Source organism: Arachis hypogaea, chromosome 20 (assembly GCF_003086295.3).
Source record: "Arachis hypogaea cultivar Tifrunner chromosome 20, arahy.Tifrunner.gnm2.J5K5, whole genome shotgun sequence".
Taxonomy (NCBI): Eukaryota; Viridiplantae; Streptophyta; class Magnoliopsida; order Fabales; family Fabaceae; genus Arachis; species Arachis hypogaea.
In genome coordinates, this window is record NC_092055.1 from 106,462,558 (window position 1) to 106,468,384 (window position 5,827).

The 5,827-nt window shown below is 40.7% G+C and overlaps 1 non-coding gene across 1 annotated transcript; it reads left to right on the forward strand.

The window, feature by feature from the left end:
• The first annotated feature begins 5,484 nt into the window (after positions 1-5,484).
• LOC112787468 (small nucleolar RNA R71) lies at positions 5,485-5,592 on the forward strand. Its single transcript, XR_003194881.1, has one exon. It is a non-coding gene; the product is annotated as a small nucleolar RNA R71 (small nucleolar RNA).
• The last annotated feature ends 235 nt before the right edge of the window (positions 5,593-5,827 follow it).

The window sequence follows — 5,827 nt, forward strand, 5'->3', positions numbered from 1 at the left end:
GTAATTCATTGGCGAGAATTTCAAATAAGCGTATAGAGATGCTTTCGTCCCTCTGAACCTCTGCTTTCCTGCTGTCTTCATCCAATCCTTCCTACTCCTTTCCATGGCAAGCTGTATGTTGGGCATCACCGTTGTCAATGGCTACTTCCCGTCCTCTCAGTGAAAATAGTCCAAGATGCTCTGTCACGGCATGGCTATTCATTTGTCGATTCTCAATCATACTGGAATAGGATCCATTGATCCTTTTGCGTCTGTCACTACGCCCATCACTCGCGAGTTTGAAGCTCGTCACAGCCATCCCTTCCCAGATCCTACTCGGAATACCACAGACAAGGTTTAGACTTTCCGGATCTCAGGAATGGCCATCCATGGGTTCTAACTTATACCACGAAGACACTAATAACTCAGACTCGGTCCCCTGTATTAGATATCCAAGAGATATCCATTCAATCAAAGGTAGAACGGAAGTGGTTGTCAGGCACGCGTTCATAAGTTGAGAATGATGATGACTGTCATGATCATCACATCCATCATATTGAAGTGCGAATGAATATCTTAGAAGCGGAATAAGTTGAATTGAATAGAAAAACAGTAGTACTTTACATTAATCTTTGAGGAACAGCAGGGCTCCACACCTTAATCTATGGTGTGTAAAAACTCTACCGTTGAAAATACATAAGTGATAAAGGTGCAGGCATGACCGATTGGCCAGCCCCCAAACGTGATCTAAAGATGAAACTAAAGATGTAAATACAATAGTAAAAAGTCCTATTTATACTAAACTAGTTACTAGGGTTTACAGAGATAAGTAAATGATGCAGAAATCCACTTCCGGGGCCCACTTGGTGTGTGCTTGGGCTGAGCATGAAACTTTTACGTGGAGAGGTCATTCTTGGAGTTGAACGCCAGTTTGTAGCCTGTTTCTGGCGTTGAACTTCCCTTTGCAACCTGTTTCTGGCGTTTGACTCCAGTGCAGCATGGAACTGGCGTTGAACGCCAGTTTACGTCATCTAAACTCGGACAAAGTATGGACTATTATATATTGCTGGAAAGTCCTGGATGTCTACTTTTCAACGCAATTAAGAGCGCATCATTTGGAGTTCTGTAGCTCCAGAAAATCCGCTTTGAGTGTAGGGAGGTCAGAATCCAACAGCATCTACGGTCCTTCTTTAACCTCTGAATCTGATTTTTGCTCAAGTCCCTCAATTTCAGCCAGAAAATACCTGAAATCACAGAAAAGCACACAAACTCATAGTAAAGTCCAGAAATATGAATTTTATTTAAAAACTAATAAAAATATATTAAAAACTAACTAAATTATACTGAAAACTATGTAAAAACAAGGCCAAAAAGCGTATAAATTATCCACTCATCACAATACCAAACTTAAATTGTTGCTTGTCCCCAAGCAACTAAAAATCAAATAGGATAAAAAGAATAGAATATACTATAAATTCCAAAATATCAATGAAACTTAGCTCCAATCAGATGAGCGGGACTTGTAGCTTTTTGCCTCTTGAATAGTTTTGGCATCTCACTTTATCCATTGAGGTTCAGAATGATTGGCATCTATAGGAACTCAGAGTTCAGATAGTGTTATTGATTCTCCTAGTTCAGTATACTGATTCTTGAACACAGCTACTTTATGAGTCTTGGCCGTGGCCCTAAGCACTTTGTTTTCCAGTATTACCACCGGATATATAAATGCTACAGATACATAACTGGGTGAACCTTTTCAGATTGTGACTTAGCTTTGCTAAAGTCCCCAATTAGAGGTGTCCAGGGTTCTTAAGCACACTCTGTTTTTGCTTTGGACCTTGACTTTAACTGCTCAGTCTCAAGTTTTCACTTGACACCTTCACGCCACAAGCACATGGTTAGGGACAGCTTGGTTTAGCCGCTTAGGCCAGGATTTTATTCCTTTAGGCCCTCCTATCCACTGATGCTCAAGGCCTTGGATCCTTTTTTTATTACCCTTGCCTTTTGGTTTTAAGGGCTATTGGCTTTTTGCTCTTGCCTTTTGGTTTAAAGAGCTTTTGGCTTTTTCTGCTAGCTTTTTCTTTTTGTTTTTTCTCTTTTTTTTTCTGCAAGCTTTTGTATTCACTGCTTTTTCTTGCTTCAAGAATCATTTTTATGATTTTTCAGATTATCAAATAACATTTCTCCTTTTTCCTTATTCTTTAAGAGCCAACATATTTAACATTCACTAAACATCAACTTCAAAAGACATGCACTGTTCAAGCATTCATTCAGAAAACAAAAAGTATTGTCACCACATCAAAATAATTAAACTAGTTTCAAGGATGAATTCGAAACCATGTACTTCTTGTTCTTTTGTAATTAAAACAGTTTTCATTTAAGAGAGGTGATGGATTCATATTCATAACTTTAAGGCATAGACACTTAGACACTAGTGATCATATAGTAAAGACACAAACATAAATAAAACATAAAGCTCCAAAATCGAAAAACAGGAAAATAAATAGACAAGGAGATTAAGGAATGAGTCCACCTTAGTGAGGGTGGCGTCTTCCTCTTCTTGAAGAACCAATGGTGCTTTTGAGCTCCTCTATGTCTCTTTCTTGTCTTTGTTGCTCCTCCCTCATAGCTCTTTGATCTTCTCTAATTTCATGGAGGATGATGGAGTGCTCTTGGTGCTCCACCCTTAGTTGTCCCATGTTGGAACTTAATTCTTCTAGGGAAGTGTTGATTTGCTCCCAATAATTCTGTGGAGGAAAGTGCATCCCCTAAGGCATCTCAGGGATTTCATGGTGAGGAATTTCTTCATGCTCATGATCTCTTGTTTGCTCCATCCTTTTCTTAGTGATGGGCTTGTCCTCTTCAATGAGAATGTCTCTGGCCTTAGGTGCCCTAGATGGTTATGAAAAAACAAAAAGCAATGCTTTTACCACACCAAACTTAGAAGGTTTGCTCGTCCCCGAGCAAAAGAAGAAAGAAGTGAGTAGAAGAAGAAGAAAATGGAAGAGATGGAGGTATGTGAATGGTTCGGTCAAGGGGGTTTAGGTGGTTATGATGTGTGAAAAGGAAGGAGTGATGGTTTGAATTTAAGTGGGTGGGTGTAGGTGGGTTGTATGATGGTTTTGGAGGAGTAATGGAGGTGATTGGTGGAGGTTAATTGAGGAAGAGTGTTATGAAAAAGTGTGAAGATAAGAGAAAAAGTGGGTGGGGATCCTGTGGGGTCCACAGATCCTGAGGTGTTTGAGGATTTCTCATCCCTGCACCTTTTAAACGTGTAAAACGCCCTATATATGCAATCCTGGCATTTAACGCCAGACTGCAGCATGTTTTTGGCGTTAAACGCCACTTCCTTACTTGTTTTGGGCGTTCAACGCCAGTCTATAGCATGTTTCTGGCGTTGAACGCCAGTATGGTGCATGTTTCTGGCGTTAAACGCCAGTCAGATGCTTGTTTCTGGCGTTTAATGCCAGCTTTCCTCTGGGTGCAATCTTGGCGTTTAAACGCCAGACTGCTGCTTGTTTCTGGCGTTTAACGCCAGTTTCATGCTCTGTTCTGGCATTAAACGCTAGCCAGATGCTCCTTACTGGCGTTTAAACGCCAGTAAGCCCTTCTTCCAGGGTGTGCTGTTTTCAATGCTGTTTTTCATTCTGTTTGCTATTTTTTAGTAGTTTTTGTGACTCCACATGATCATCAACCTAATAAAACATGAAATAACAAAGAGAAAATAAAATAAAAATGATTAAATAACATTGGGTTGCCTCCCAACAAGTGCTTCTTTAATGTCAATAGCTTGACAATGAGCTCTCATGGAGCCTCACAGATAATCAGAGCAAGGTTGGGACCTCCCAACACCAAACTTAGAGTTTGGTTATGGGGGTTCAACACCAAACTTAGAGTTTGGTTGTGGCCTCCCAACACCAAACTTAGAGTTTGACTGTGGGGGCTTTGGTTGATTCTGCAGTGAGAGAAGCTTTTCATGCTTCCTCTCCATGGTTACAGAAGGAGATCCTTGAGTTTTAAACACAAGGTAGTCCTCATTCAGTTGAAGGACCAACTCTCCTCTGTCCACATCAATCACAGCTCTTGCTGTGGCTAGGAAGGGTCTTCCAAGGATGATGGATTCATCCTCATCTTTCCCAGTGTCTAGGATTATGAAATCAGCAGGGATGTAAAGGTCTTCAACCTTTACTAACACGTCCTCTACTAGTCCATAAGCCTGTTTTCTTGAGTTGTCTGCCATCTCTAATGAGATTCTGGCAGCTTGCACCTCAAAGATTCCCAGTTTCTCTATTACAGAGAGGGGCATAAGGTTTATCCCTGATCCAAGGTCACATAGAGCCTTCTCAAAGGTCATGGTGCCTATGGTACAAGGTATTAAGAACTTTCCAGGATCTGTTTCTTCTAAGGCAATCTCAGTTGATCCAGATCACTCAGTTTATTGGTGAGTAAGGGAGGTTCATCTTCCCAAGTCTCATTACCAAATAATTTGACATTCAGCTTCATGATTGCACCAAGGTACTTGTCAACTTGCTCTTTAGTAACATCTTCATTCTCTTCAGAAGAATAATATTCATCAGAGCTCATGAATGGCATAAGGAGGTTTAATGGATGCTCTATGGTCTCCAAATGAGCCTCATAGTCCTTTGGTTCCTTAGAGGGAAACTCCTTATTGATATCTGGACGTCCCAAGAGGTCTTCCTCACTAGGATTCACGTCCTCCTCCTCCCTTGTAGGTTCGGCCATGGTGATTAAATCTATGGCTTTGCACTCTCTCTTTGGATTTTCTTCTGTTTTGCTTGGGAGAGTACTAGGAGGAGTTTCAGTGACTCTTTTACTCAGCTGGCCTACTTGTGCCTCCAAATTTTTAATGGAGGACCTTGTTTCATTCATGAAACTTATAGTGGCCTTAGATAGATCAGAGACTATATTTGCTAAGCTAGATGGATTCTGCTCAGAATTCTCTGTCTGTTGCTGAGTGGATGATAGAAAAGGCTTGCTATTGCTAAACCTATTCCTTCCACCATTACTAAAGCCTTCTTGAGGCTTTTGTTGATCCTTCCATGAGAGATTTGGATGATTTCTCCATGAAGGATTATAGGTGTTTCCATAGGGTTCACCCATGTAATTCACCTCTGCTATTGCAAGGTTCTCAAGATCATAAGCTTCTTCTTCAGAAGATGCCTCTTGAGAACTATTGGATGCAGCATGCATTCCATTCAGACTCTGAGAGATCATATTGACTTGCTGAGTTAATATTTTATTCTGAGCCAATATGGCATTCAGAGTATCAATTTCAAGAACTCCCTTCCTCATAGGCATCCCATTATTCACAGGATTCCTTTCAGAAGTGTACATGAACTGGTTATTTGCAACCATGTCAATGAGTTCTTGAGCTTCTGTAGGCATTTTCTTTAGGTGAATGGATCCACCTGCAGAATGGTCCAGTGACATCTTTGATAGCTCAGACAGACCATCATAGAATATATCCAGGATGGTCCATTCTGAAAGCATGTCAGAAGGACACTTTTTGGTCAGTTGCTTATATCTCTCCCAAGCTTCATAAAGGGATTCACCTTCTTTCTGTCTAAAGGTTTGAACATCCACTCTAAGCTTACTAAGCTTTTGAGGAGGAAAGAACTTGGCTAAGAAAGTCGTGACCAGCTTATCCCAAGAGTTCAGGCTATCTTTAGGTTGAGAGTCCAACCATATTCTAGCTCTATCTCTTACAGCAAACGAGAAAAGCATGAGCCTGTAGACTTCAGGATCAACCCCATTGGTCTTAACAGTATCACAGATCTGCAAGAACTCAGTTAAAAACTGAAAAAGATCATCAGATGGAAGTCCATGA